This window comes from Meles meles, chromosome 5 (genome assembly GCF_922984935.1).
Source record: "Meles meles chromosome 5, mMelMel3.1 paternal haplotype, whole genome shotgun sequence".
Classification (NCBI taxonomy): Eukaryota; Metazoa; Chordata; class Mammalia; order Carnivora; family Mustelidae; genus Meles; species Meles meles.
Genome location: NC_060070.1, coordinates 45,195,386 through 45,207,977, shown reverse-complemented (window position 1 = coordinate 45,207,977; position 12,592 = coordinate 45,195,386). Strand labels below are relative to the sequence as shown.

Genomic DNA, 12,592 nt, shown 5'->3' with positions numbered 1-12,592 from the left:
AATGTTTGTGTATTCTTTTTTTTTTTTTTTTTTTTTTGAGAGAGAGAGAGAGAGAGAGAGAGAGAGAGAAAGAGAAAGCAAGGTGGGAGAGGGGCGGAGAGTAAGAAGGAGAGAGAGACTCTTAAGCAGGCTCCATGCTAGCCTGACACAGGCTTGATCTCACAACCCTGAGATCATGACCTGAGCTGAAATTGAGTTAGATGCTTGACCTACTGAGCCACCCAGGCTCCCCTGTGCATTCATTTTTGAAAAAAGAAATGCAATATAAGCTGAGAGTCTCCAACAGTAATATAAATAGAAGATGAGAATTGAGATGTGCCCCAAAGAATACACCTCACTGTTACCCCAGAGAAGTTTAGTATGCTTAATACCCATGTTCTTCTAATGTAGTTAAATTATTAACTATTAGCAACATTTTTTGTATAAAAGTAGTTGATTAAAGTTACTTGGGGCATCTGGCTGGCTCAGTTGGTGGAGTGTGTGACTCTTGATCTCAGGACTGTAAATCTGAGCCCCACATTGTGTAGAGAGTTTACTTTAAGGAAAAAAAAAACAACCTTAAAAAAAGTGGATTTCAGGCTACTATTGAGATAGCAAGGTTAAGCCTAATCTGAGATTCAGATTTGTCTGGACTAATGAGGGTGAGCCTTCCTGGATCTTAGGTTGAATTGCAGGGTAGGAGTCTGCTAGGAAGAGATCAGACATGGGGCGGAGGAGAAGGATAAGAAAGTACTAAACCCAAGTCTGACTATAGGTACCAGGTCTCAGTGCTATGGGAAAGCATGTATGATACATTTTTATTTTGTATTTTATTAAGTAGACTCTACTCCGAACATGGGGCTTTAATTATTGGCCCCAAGGAGATCAAGAGTTGCATGCTCTACAGACTGAGCTAGCCAGGTGCCCTTCATGGAAAAATGTCTATGACAAAAGGCCGACAATAGGAACTGCACAGATTTCTATTTTATGAGGCATAGTACCAAGAGGAGGATATGAGAACACAATACCCCTCTGGACTATGAATATCAGCAAGAAAGGAGACTTTGATGCTTTGTGGGAGGCACTGGATATGTGGGGGTACCCAATGGAAGGGTCATAGTAATAGGCAGAATATCAGAAAGGGCATCAGGAGGCCTATTTGTGAATATATGTGAGATACTCTAATGGGGACTCTCTGAAGGAATTTTGTAGGGGCTAGAGTTCCTGTGTTAACAGAAGGGCAGTGAGCAGGTACGATTTAATGTGATTTTACCCATTTTCACAGATTAGTGAATTTTGAGGGAATTTACATTACCACTGGGGGGAAAAACTGGGGCACTGTACTTAGTGGGCTGAACACTGGGCTGAGAAAGGGATAGAGGATGTTGGTTGTCATTTTGGTCATTAACTAGTTGGGTTACCCTGGGCAAGTTAAGAATCTGGACTTAGACTTGAAAGAGTCTTTAAAGCTGATTAGGGCCAGCTCCCTTTCTCCAACTCACATGGACAGGAGACTATGATTTGGAGGCTGTATATTCTCATATAAGGAACTTCATTTTTAGGTTCAGTTTGCCTCTTTTTATTTATTTCATTAATCTCCTTTGTGCTTTCTAGAGAAACACTTAAGTTAACTACCCTTTTGGGGGAGGTATTTAGCAGGGTAAGAACAGCATCTTTGGACTTAGATTACCAGATTTTAAATGCCAATTCCTCCACTACCTTTGTGACTTTCACTAGGTTACTTTTCTAAGGTTCAACTACCTCATCTGTAAAATGGCTTAATAGCAGTACTACCACATGGGATTATTATTAATATACTGTTATTTCACCTGATATACCTTCAAATATCTAAAATTAGCCATATTTTTCCTTGAAATTAATTCCTTCAGGTTAAATATTTCCAAGTCCTTAAAATGTTTTCCAGAATGAATTGTTTACAGAGCCTTGGTCTTCCTTCTTTGGATGCCTCCTAGTCTGTCAGTGTTTTTCTTAAATGTCCCACCCAAAATAAAAAAAAACAACAGTATTTTTATGTGCAAAATACAGATGATGAAATCATTCCTTCTAGTGATCTAGACCTTAAACAGCCTATATTTTAAATATTTTAATCTTAGTTTATCACATATAAAATATATGAATACCAAATAATGCCTCCTTTATCTACCTTCCAGGGTTTCTGTAAGAGAAACTGAGATGATATATGTCAAAGTACAATGAAAAATTAAAAGTGAAAGTGTCATTATTTTATACTGTTTTTCATTAAATAGGGAACAAAATTATGATAGGTATGACCTGTCGGTTACAAAAAATAACTTTTAAAACTTACTGCAATCCTAACGTTCATAGAGAAAAAGGAAATTTTATTTTTGGGGGGATTATTTTTTAAATTTTCAAGCTTAAATTTCAATTCAATTAATTAACATTTAGGTATCATTAGTTTCAGAGGTAGAGGTCAGTGATTCATCAGTCTTATAATACACAGTGCTCATTACATCACGTACCTTCCTTAATGCCCATCACCCAGTTACCCCATACCCGCACCCATTTTCCTTCCAGCAACCCTGTTTGTTTTCTATGATTAAGACTCTCCCATGGTTAGTCTCCCTCTCTGAATTCATCTTATTTTATTTTTTCTTCTTCCCCGAAAATCCTGTTTTCTTTTTTTTTAAGACTTTGACAGTCAGAGATCACAAGTAGGTAGAGAAGCAGGCAGGGAGAGAGGAGGAAGCAGGCTTCCCGCTGAGCAAAAAGCCTGATATGGGGCTCAATCCTAGGACCCTGGGATCACGACCTGAGCTTAAGGCAGAGGCTTTAATCCACTGAGCCACCCAGGAGTCCGTTTTCTTAAATACCACACATCACTGAGGCCATGTAATTCTCCTTCTCTGATTGACTTATTTCATTTACCGTAATACCATCTAGTTCCACCAATGTTACTGCAAATGGTAAGATTTCATTTTTTTTGATGGCTGAGTAGTATTCCATATATATGTATGTTCCATACACACATACAAACAGTATCTTCTTTATCCATTCATCTATTGATGTATATCTGGGCTCTTTCCATAATTTGGCTATTGTGGACATTGCTGCTATAAACACTGGGGTGCAGGTGCCCCTTTCATCACTACCTTTGTATTGGGGTAAACACCCAATAGTGCAATTACTGGGTCATAGAGTAGTTCCATTTTTAATTTTCCGAGGAAACTTTATGCTGTTTTCCAGAGTGGCTGCACCAGCTTGTATTCCTACCAACAGTGTAGGAGGGTTCCCCTTTCTCCACATCCTCGCCAGCGTCTGTCATTTCCTGACTTGTTAATTTTAGCCATTCTGACTGGTGTGAGGTGGTATCTCATTGTGGTTTTGATTTGTATTTCCCTGATGTCAAGAGATGTGGAACATTTTTTCTTGTGTCTGTTGGCTGTATGGATGTCTTCATTAGAGAAATATCTGTTCATGTCTTTTGCCCATTTCTTGATTGGACTATTTGTTCTTTGGGTGTTTTGATAACTTCTTTGTAGATTTTGGATACTAGCCTTTATCTGGTTAGACATTTGCAAATTATCTTCTCCTATTCTTTCGGTTGTCTTTCGGTTTTGTTGACTGTTTCCTTTGCTGTGCAAAGAGCTTTTTTCTTATTTAAGTCCCAATAGTTCATGTTTGCCTTTGTTTCCCTTGCCTTTGAAAATGTGTCTAGCAAGAAGTTGCTGTGGCCAGAATTACAAGAGATTGCTGCCTGTGTTGTCCTCTAGGATTTTGATGGATTCCTGTCTCACATTTAGGTCTTTCATCCATTTTGAGTCTATTTTTTGTGTATGGTATAAGGAAATTGTCCAGTTTCATTCTCCCACATGTTGGCTGTCCAATTTTCCCAGCACCATTTTTTGAAGAGACTGTCTTTTTATCTGTTAGATATTCTTTTGTTTTGTCAAAGATTAGTTGACCATAGAGTTGACGGTCCATTTCTGGGTACTCTATTCTGTTCCAGTGATATGTGTCTGTTTTTTTGTGCTAGTACCATACTGTTTTGATGATCATAGCTTTGTAATAGAGCTTGAAGTCCAGACTTGTGATCTCACCAGCTTTGGTTTTCTTTTTCAACATTTCTTTGGCTTTTTGGGGTCTTTTCAGTTCCATACAAATTTTAGGATTATTTGTTCCAGCTCTGTGAAAAAAGTTGATATTTTGATAGGGATTGCACTGAATGTATAGGTTGTTCTACATAGCAGAGACATTTTAACCATATTTTGAAAAAACAAAATTTTAGACTGTGAAATATTTAGTAAGTCTAAACCATTTTTTGTTACATGAAGTGATTATGAAAGAAGTAATCTCACTTATGTCAAAAAAAGTTTTTCCTGTGAAGCATATGACTTCAGACAACATTCATTTTCTCTCTGAAAGTGTTTCATTTCAATCTTTGGTTTCTCTGGTAGTATTTATTTTTTAAGGGAGCTCTATGCCCAATGTGGAGCTTGAACTCATGACCCCAAGATTAAGAGTTGCAAGCTCTACCAACCGAGCCAGTCAGGCATCCCTCTTTAGTGATAATTTTTATTGAAAAATTATCTATTTCTCAAAAAACTGAACTTGATGAAATAAATGGAGAAGCAGCTTTGTTTGTTAATATTCAATAAAAAAGCATATTTTAGATTTAGTTCCAATTTAGTAAATAGAAACCTAAAGGGAAAATATATAAAACCAGAGAGATTACATTGCATGGGCTTTTTTCATAGCTATTACTCATAATTCTTTAGCTAAATATAAACTCCCAAAATTATAGCAGTGGCTATTTATCCTTTGCTTCTTCGTCTGTTAGAGCTACCATAACAAAATATCACAGACTGGGTGGCTTAAACAATAGAACTGAAGTTTTCTCAGTTCTGGAGGCTGAAGACCAACATTCTGAGGCTTCTTATCTTGGCTTGTGCGTGGTCACTATCCCATTATGTGCTCATGTGACCTCTTCTTTGTGGGTATGCTGGGGAGAGGGAGAGAATGAGCTCTCTGGTGTTTTTTTTATTTTTGTTTTTTAATAAGGACAGTCTTCCTCCTGGATCAGAGCCTTCCCCTTATGAGCTTATTTAGTCTTTTGAGGCTCTATCTCCAAATATAGCCACCCTAGGAGATTAGGGCTTCAACATAAGAATTTTGGGGGATACATATATTTGTCCTTAACATCTTCTAACTTTTCTCATTTTCTTTTATCCCTCTTGGAGAAGTTAAATCACATCATAATTGCCCTAAATATACAAACTGGATTCTAGATTATTTTTTATAGGAGCCATTACATTGTCTTAGAATTTAAGAGATTAAAGGGTACAGATTCTTGTAAAGACTTCACATTCTAGGGCCAGAAAGCAATAAACCAATAATCAGAATACAACATGCTATGGGTCATTTTGTAGTTTCAGTGGAGAGGACCTTATTTTACCTAGTTTTCATCAGCAGCTTTCCATGGTATGTCTGATCTTTGTCTTACTTGGGACCCTCACTTTTTCCCCACTAATCAGCCTGGATCACAAGGTTAATAATTTTAAGTTTTATCCACATTCCTCAATGCCCTTGGCTTGTCATTATTTTGCTCCTTCTGGCCAGTTTACTCCTAACTTTGGATTAACTGCTCTGCTTTCTTCTCCCAGGCAGATAAGCCCCACAGAATAAGAATTATGCTGATTAACTATTAAAATTGGTAGTTTTCAGCCTCAGCAGGCCCTTTTGCACAATAAAACAAACCTGTCTGTAGCTAACTCCACCTCTCTAAAAGAAACTGTCTGATGAACACCCTAGCATACTTCCTAGATTCCTTATCTCATTCTTTCCTGGAACTTGACCAAGCTGTTCTCAGATACTAACTCATTCAATTTCCATGCTAAGGCTCTGCATTAAATCAAGGCTCTCTCCAGTCCTATAGCCCAAGCAATTATTTGCTAGCTTTCATCCTTGCTTTCCATTCAGAACTCCTTTACTTTTCATCTTGTTTCTGTTCCTGATATGGCAGTTGCACTTACCAGATTCCTACTTCCCAATTTTTGTCCCTTGGCACAAAATAACCTCCAGGATTTTAACTAATCCTGGAATTCCCTACTCTTGGAATGTTCCAGGACTCAACTCTTGGACCACTTCTTTTCTCTTTATAGTCACTCCTTGGTGATCTCATCTAATCTTACTGCTTTAAATATACCATCCACATGCTGATGACTCCAATTTTATTTCTCCAGCTCGAACTCTTCTTGAACTCCAAACTTCTCTAACTCAGAATTTCATTTGGATATTAGATTCCATCTCAAATCTTACATGTTCAAAATCAAGCCTCTGCAAGATAATACTTTTGAGAGAAATAGATGGTCATTATTTTGATTATAACTATTTCATGAGTGTGTATCAATGGAAAAACTTGCCAAACTGTATATTTAAAACTGTACAATTTGTTCTATCAATGTTAGGAGGCAATGGTAGGTAGGTCTAAAGTTAACTGACCTCACTGAAGTAATGCACTGTATTTTAAATCTTATTTTAATCAAATGATAAATTGAGTATTCTTAAATGCTTTTTCTATTATTAACACTCTTGAAAAGAACTAGAACCAACTGAGTAAGCATAACTAAAATAAAGTTCCCAAATAGGTTAGATTATACTACACTCAATTTGGGATTGTGTGAGATTAAATCCTTATTTCCTGTTATAACTCAGCCACATGGCATGCCAGGACTTTAGTGAAGTGCTAGTGGTAAAGGGAAGAGACCAGGATTTATGAGAATGAAACAGAGAAGTCTGGTTTTCATTTTGTAAAGACACCCTCTCTTCCACCCTAAGATGGTCCACAAAGCTTCCAGAACTGCAGGGCAAACCTGTGCTTTGATCTGATCTCTGTACATATCCAAATACATAGAATGAGTGAGGTGGAATGAGACTAGAGGCAGTGGCAATATTCAGTTAGGCAATTATGAATACTAAACACCATGCTTGGAGTATCCTGAATCAAGCTTTTGGGAGGAAACATGGGAAAGAGGCACTAGCAAAAGATAGGCAGACTATCCTAGCAGGCTGGAATTCAACTAAAGATTCTAACTGGGCAAGTGGTGTTAAAAATCTGAGCCCAAGCACAAGATTTCCTATGGGTTGAGCAAACAGTAAGGATTTATAAGGTGCATAATCACTTCAGAGGATACTTGACTGGGCAGCCAGGTGCACTGGATATTCTATTTCTGGCAACAGAACTAGTTTTAGAAAGCACCAAATAGTAGGTCTGAGCCTACCATATTTGAAGATATCCTGGAAGCATGATGGAAAGCATAGAAAAGAATTCCTACTGGCTAACGCCACACACATGTAGACTGCTCTTTCAAAACCTGAAATCAGTACTTACCATGCAGATCCCAGTCTATTATAGCTATATTCCTTTATTCCTTAAGTCTTTAAGTCTTCATTAAGTTCTCTATTAAGTCACACATATGCTCAGAAAGATTAAGTCCCTTATCCAGGTAACTTAAGGTCACTATTTGTAACTAGTAGTTACCTATTTGTTAATATAAAGGTATACCTGGTGTGTTAGCATTCACAAAGGATAAGGCTAGTAGACTCTTAACAGTCAAAACCTCCATTGTGTGAATGAAAAACATCTGAATCTAGAAGTTTTCCATTTTAATGGAAGCTGATGTTAATTATATGTTAAAGTTCTAAGCTTAACATCACTAAATTGTACCTTTTTGGTCCTGATTTGTTCAAGTGTGGACTCTGCAGAATCAAATTGACTAAATTATGTGATTTTCTGCTATATGTCTTCCCACTGAAAAAAAAAGTCAAGTTTTAGGTAATTCAAATGATCATAGCTTTACAGTTGCCCCAAAACACTTCAGCCTCATCTTGCACCTATTTGTCCCATATCTGACCACCCACTGCTACCCAAATTCCCAATTCAGCACTCTCAGGTCCTGGGGCATGCAATCTTTACATCAAGAGTTTATATACCTAGGGGCGCCTGGGTCGTTCAGTGGGTTAGGCCTCTGTCTTTGGCTCGGGTCATGATCTCAGGGTCCTGGGATCGAGCCCCACATCGGGCTCTCTGCTTGACAGGGAGCCTGCTTCCTCCTCTCTCTCTGCTGCCTCTCTGCCTACTTGTGATCTCTGTCAAATAAATAATAAAATCTTAAAAAAAAAAAAAAAGAGTTTATATACCTAAAGATTTTTAATCCTCACATCTCTGGGTTGGTTTTGATTCAAACCCACTGTTCAATTGCCTCAGATATTAAGGTATTCTCTCACAGTACTTTTATTATAGCTTGCCTTTTGTCATTTTGTACCACTACCAACAGAGGACACAGGAAATGTTTTACTTCTGACCTCCTTATTAGAGCCCAGTACAGTACAATAAATACATACACACATTAACTTGACTCAGAGTCTGTCAACTGAAGAAATGTGACATTACCAGATCAACTGAGAGAAGGGAGCAATAACAGAACTGCAGGAAAAGAGGTCAGAGTGCTCCCAAGGCAAATTTCACAACTTGTTTTCAAGTCCCGTGTGCCAGCTTTGACAAAAGGGCAGACAGTTCCCTGAAAATTTTGTGCAGACCTCACTTCTATTATTTACTGAAAAATTAATGATATTATGTACACCTAACATTTAGCATGCAAACAAGTGCCAACTAGGTAGCTAAGGTATCTAGATACTTAAGATCTTGGGTGATTAAAACCAAATGTAAAGAAACACTGGTTTATATAATGCAGGCACATTTGTTTTTTAAATAAATGCAACTAACAAAGTCACTAACCCAAAGCCTCTTTAATTTAGGAATAGCATTGAGGAATTACAACTTCAGTAGTAACTATTTTGCCAAATCACTCCATATCATATACATTATACCACTGATCTTCAATAAGTGATAGTCTTAAAGCAACAGCTTTCCCAATTCCTTCTGGTAACATCAAGATGCCATGTGTAATCCATTATGCCAAATGGCTTTTCCCATTGCTGGATTTCAAGTCTTAAGGCCTCATTAAAGGGACCACACCCTAGTCTCAGTTCAGACACCTTACACTTCCTATCCAAAGACTGGTTTTTATTTCCCGCAGACAACTTGTAATTCATTGAACCTGTAGTTTAATAGTGTGCAGGGACTCAGAATACTTAATCTCTATGTGGTGGCATTAATACCTTATATTCTAGTCTGGCTGCAATAAACTATTTCCAATGTGTATTTTGTACACCATTTTAATACTTGAGTAAATTCACTCTGTGCCTGAACAATAACCCAACATGCTTGTCAGTCTCATGAGTGTCTTCTGAGCTACATAGGGCCAAAACTGAATTTTCTCTAAAAGCCAGGAAATATTTTAGGGAAAAATACAGCTCATTATGATAAGCTGACAAAAATCCTATTATTTTGACTGGCACAGAAGTATGGGCTTAGGAGCAACTTACTTATGCAGCTATTTACGGAAAATGATCATGCATGGGTTCCATCTTGGTTAGATCAGATATTACAGTCTACATTCTGTGCAATGTTTGACTACTTTAAATTCCCTTATCTTCCCCCATTACCCTTGTTATGCCGTGCTCTCTTCATTTTCAGCATTCTACATTTCCCTTCTTGAGCATCCTTTCAAAATACGATTGCATTAGGGCCAGTAATCACTGATTTTTTTTTTGATACCTGTATTTTTCTCTCCCTAAAAGGCAGTCACTCCATTTTGATCACCATTAGCCCAGTAATATTGAGTACCATACAAAAAAGCCAACATGTTTTGTACTTATTCAGTGATACTGCCAAACCAAGTCATCTCTCCAAAAACACCCCAACAATTTTCCCACAATACTCTAATTTTCACTCAGCTTTAATTACATTCACACATTTTAAATTCAAACAGGTGACCAAAGGCAAAGCATTCAGAATAATCTGATTACAAGTCTGGTTAACTGGAGGAAAAAAAAAGACTTCACCATAAAAATTAGTTTTACTACACATTCCTGTATTTAAAATAGAACTAGATCTACAAAGTAATCTGATTAACAGCTTGTGGCTAGGGCAGTGTGACAAAAGTAAAAGGCTTAATTCTTACGGATAGTCGATTTGATTAATCTGTTTACAAAAATAAAAATGAATATATTGTCTTGACTTGCAGGTTCTCTTCCCATGCCAGTAAAATGAAGAGCTTTTCCTTATGTTTTTCATACAAGTAAATCTGGTGGTATTTGCCCTAGAAAAGGAAAAATATTTGAGATTTACAAGACTACTAACATCAGAAGACCAAAAGAATTCTTTTTAAAAATATCTTTGTCCTCATAACGGTCTATCTCAGAAGCCAGATCCGTGTAAGTTTTCTCAACAGATATTCAGGTTCGGGATAAGATCATCACAGATTAAGACCAAGGACAAAATACTGACAAACTATTAAATAAAAAATCTCTACTCACAGAAATGAGTTATGCCTTTGGAAGGTTACTGCAAAGTGGCCTCTTTCCATGGGCAGACAGCGACACCTCACTGTTGGCAAAGAAAAAAAAAACCCACAATAAAATCCATTGTACTTCATTGTGAGGTAGCAGTTTTCTCCCTACAAGGTTTATGATCTAACAGAACCTTCTCATTTATAAAACCCAGACAACAAAACTTATTGGTCTTATCTCAGAAGCCGAATCCGTACATGCTTTTCTTCAGGTAGTCAGCTTCGGGATAGGTTTCATCATTGATTAGACCATAATCCATAGGAAATGTTAAATGGGAAGTACTGTACTAGAAATAGTGTAGTAGATTTTGTAAAGCACACAACTTACTTTAAAGCAAGGTTGCTCCTCAGCGACATTTATAGCTCCATTATTGTTCATCAATCTCCAGGATGCTGTTCGAGGACAAAAATATTTCTTCACTTCATCTACATTATGGACTAAACATACTGAATTCAAGTACTAGCCCAACACATACCTGGGTCAAGACTGTCAGGTTCCAACCAAGTCATTTCCTAGCAAATACTCTCTCACGTGTTTTGGAATTTCCCCTGCACCTATTAAGAAAATTTCAAGGATACACTTTTTCCTGTGTTATCAACAGGTTTACTTCTTCAGTTTAAAAACTAAGCTCTCAATCGTACTTACCTCAACATCTCCGGGTAACAGCTCTTTTACACCACTGAGAGCCCACCATTCCCGCAGCGGACCAATTATTTTGAAGATGAAGCATTTTCACAGAATGCCAAAACCCTGCCTCTTTTACTAATCTGGTTTGCACACAGCGCCATCTGGGCACAGTACAGCTCAATCTCAGACAAGGTCGGGGGCTGCCCATTTTCAAATGATCTTTCGATCTGCGATGAGAAAGAAAAACAATCGTCTAATTAGTAAAGACCTCTTATTCCCAATGTAAAACTAAGTCTCTGTCCCCAATCCTGGGAATTTGATTGTTCTTCCGCCGTCGCCGCTCAGCTTCCATCAGCCGGGTGTCGGCCCTTGCTTAACTAGGCCGCGCGCAGCGCTCGTGGCTATCAGCACCAGCCTCCGTACGCCTAGGCTCGAAGCCTGCCGCCGCCACCACCATCACGCAGGACACGTGGCGGTCTGGCTGCATGTTTCCCACGTGCAACTTTCGAACCCAGAGCACCCCAAGCTCAACGGTCTACAGAGAGCTGCAGCTAACGTCAGCCCGCGCCAACACCGCCCGCCAAGTACTTGCCCGCGAGGCCCACTTACTCACAACCAAGACCGCACTTCCCAACTCCAGACGTAAAAGACCGAGCGGCGTCTCCAGCAGTTCCCTTTATAGCCTCTCCTGAGTCAGGCAGAGGTCGCCACGCCCCCTCGTGTCTATTGGACGTGGGAGAGGACGGGGCGTGGCCGTTTCCTGATGGAGGAGAGAGGGAGCGCGCGCCGCGCCTCTTTTCTTTAGGGGGCTGGTTCCGGGGCGTGGTGCGCGTGTCGCCCGCCCGCCGCACGCTCGCCCAGTCCCCGGTGCGCGCCCGCTGCGCGCGGCGTGCGGTCGCTGTCAAGTCTGTCTCTACGTGGCGCGGGAGTGGCGCCAGAATTCAAACTAACTGCTGCAGTTGGGAGGCGAGACTACCGCCCGCTCCAGGCCAAGTCTGCCCAGAACAGATTGGACGGCTCGGGGCGGGGGATTTTGCAGCGCAGGGCGGCCTCAGCGTACGGCTCTCTCGAGAAATCAGACTGGTTAGCTGGCCGGCGCCGGGAGGGAGTTGACGCCCAGCGGGCGCCGCAAGAGCTGGCGGGCAGTGGCCCCCGCACGCCCGGAGAGAGAAATTGGCGTGCGGAAGTGCTCGGGTGAAAAAAGCGCCTGAAAACGTAGCATTTCTCCTGCAGTCCATGGCGAAAATACCGCGCCTCCCCAGAGCGCCGGCCGGCGGCGCTGCTCGCGGCCCAGATGCGCCCCAGTGCGGGCGTCCCTGCCCTGCCGGAGCCTATCCCACCCCCGCGTTTCCTTGTGCCCCCAAGAGGTAAATACCCCATTTGGCAGAGGAGAAAACTGAGGCCGTAAAGCAGCTAATTTGCTTAAAGTCGTACAACTGAAAAATTTTGCAGTTTTTAATTTCTTTGTGCTAAGTTCGCTAAAATGAGTGCAGGAGAAAGTAAAATTTGAGAACTACCCCGAATACTATATACA

General features: G+C 39.9%; 1 long non-coding RNA gene and 2 other non-coding genes across 4 annotated transcripts; all 3 read right to left on the bottom strand.

Moving 5' to 3' along the window:
• Positions 1-9,820: 9,820 nt before the first annotated feature.
• On the bottom strand, positions 9,821-11,750 carry LOC123941274. 2 transcript variants are annotated; one of them, XR_006818249.1, is made up of 6 exons: positions 11,672-11,708; positions 11,077-11,285; positions 10,907-10,985; positions 10,759-10,823; positions 10,399-10,468; positions 9,821-10,181 (listed from the first exon to the last, which is right to left on the bottom strand). It is a non-coding gene; the product is annotated as an uncharacterized LOC123941274 (long non-coding RNA). The 2 variants fall into 2 exon arrangements; XR_006818248.1 differs by having other exon boundaries at positions 9,826-10,181; positions 11,668-11,750.
• On the bottom strand, positions 10,277-10,346 carry LOC123942928. Its single transcript, XR_006818550.1, has one exon. It is a non-coding gene; the product is annotated as a small nucleolar RNA SNORD50 (small nucleolar RNA).
• LOC123942929 lies at positions 10,607-10,676 on the bottom strand. Its single transcript, XR_006818551.1, has one exon. It is a non-coding gene; the product is annotated as a small nucleolar RNA SNORD50 (small nucleolar RNA).
• Positions 11,751-12,592: the final 842 nt, after the last annotated feature.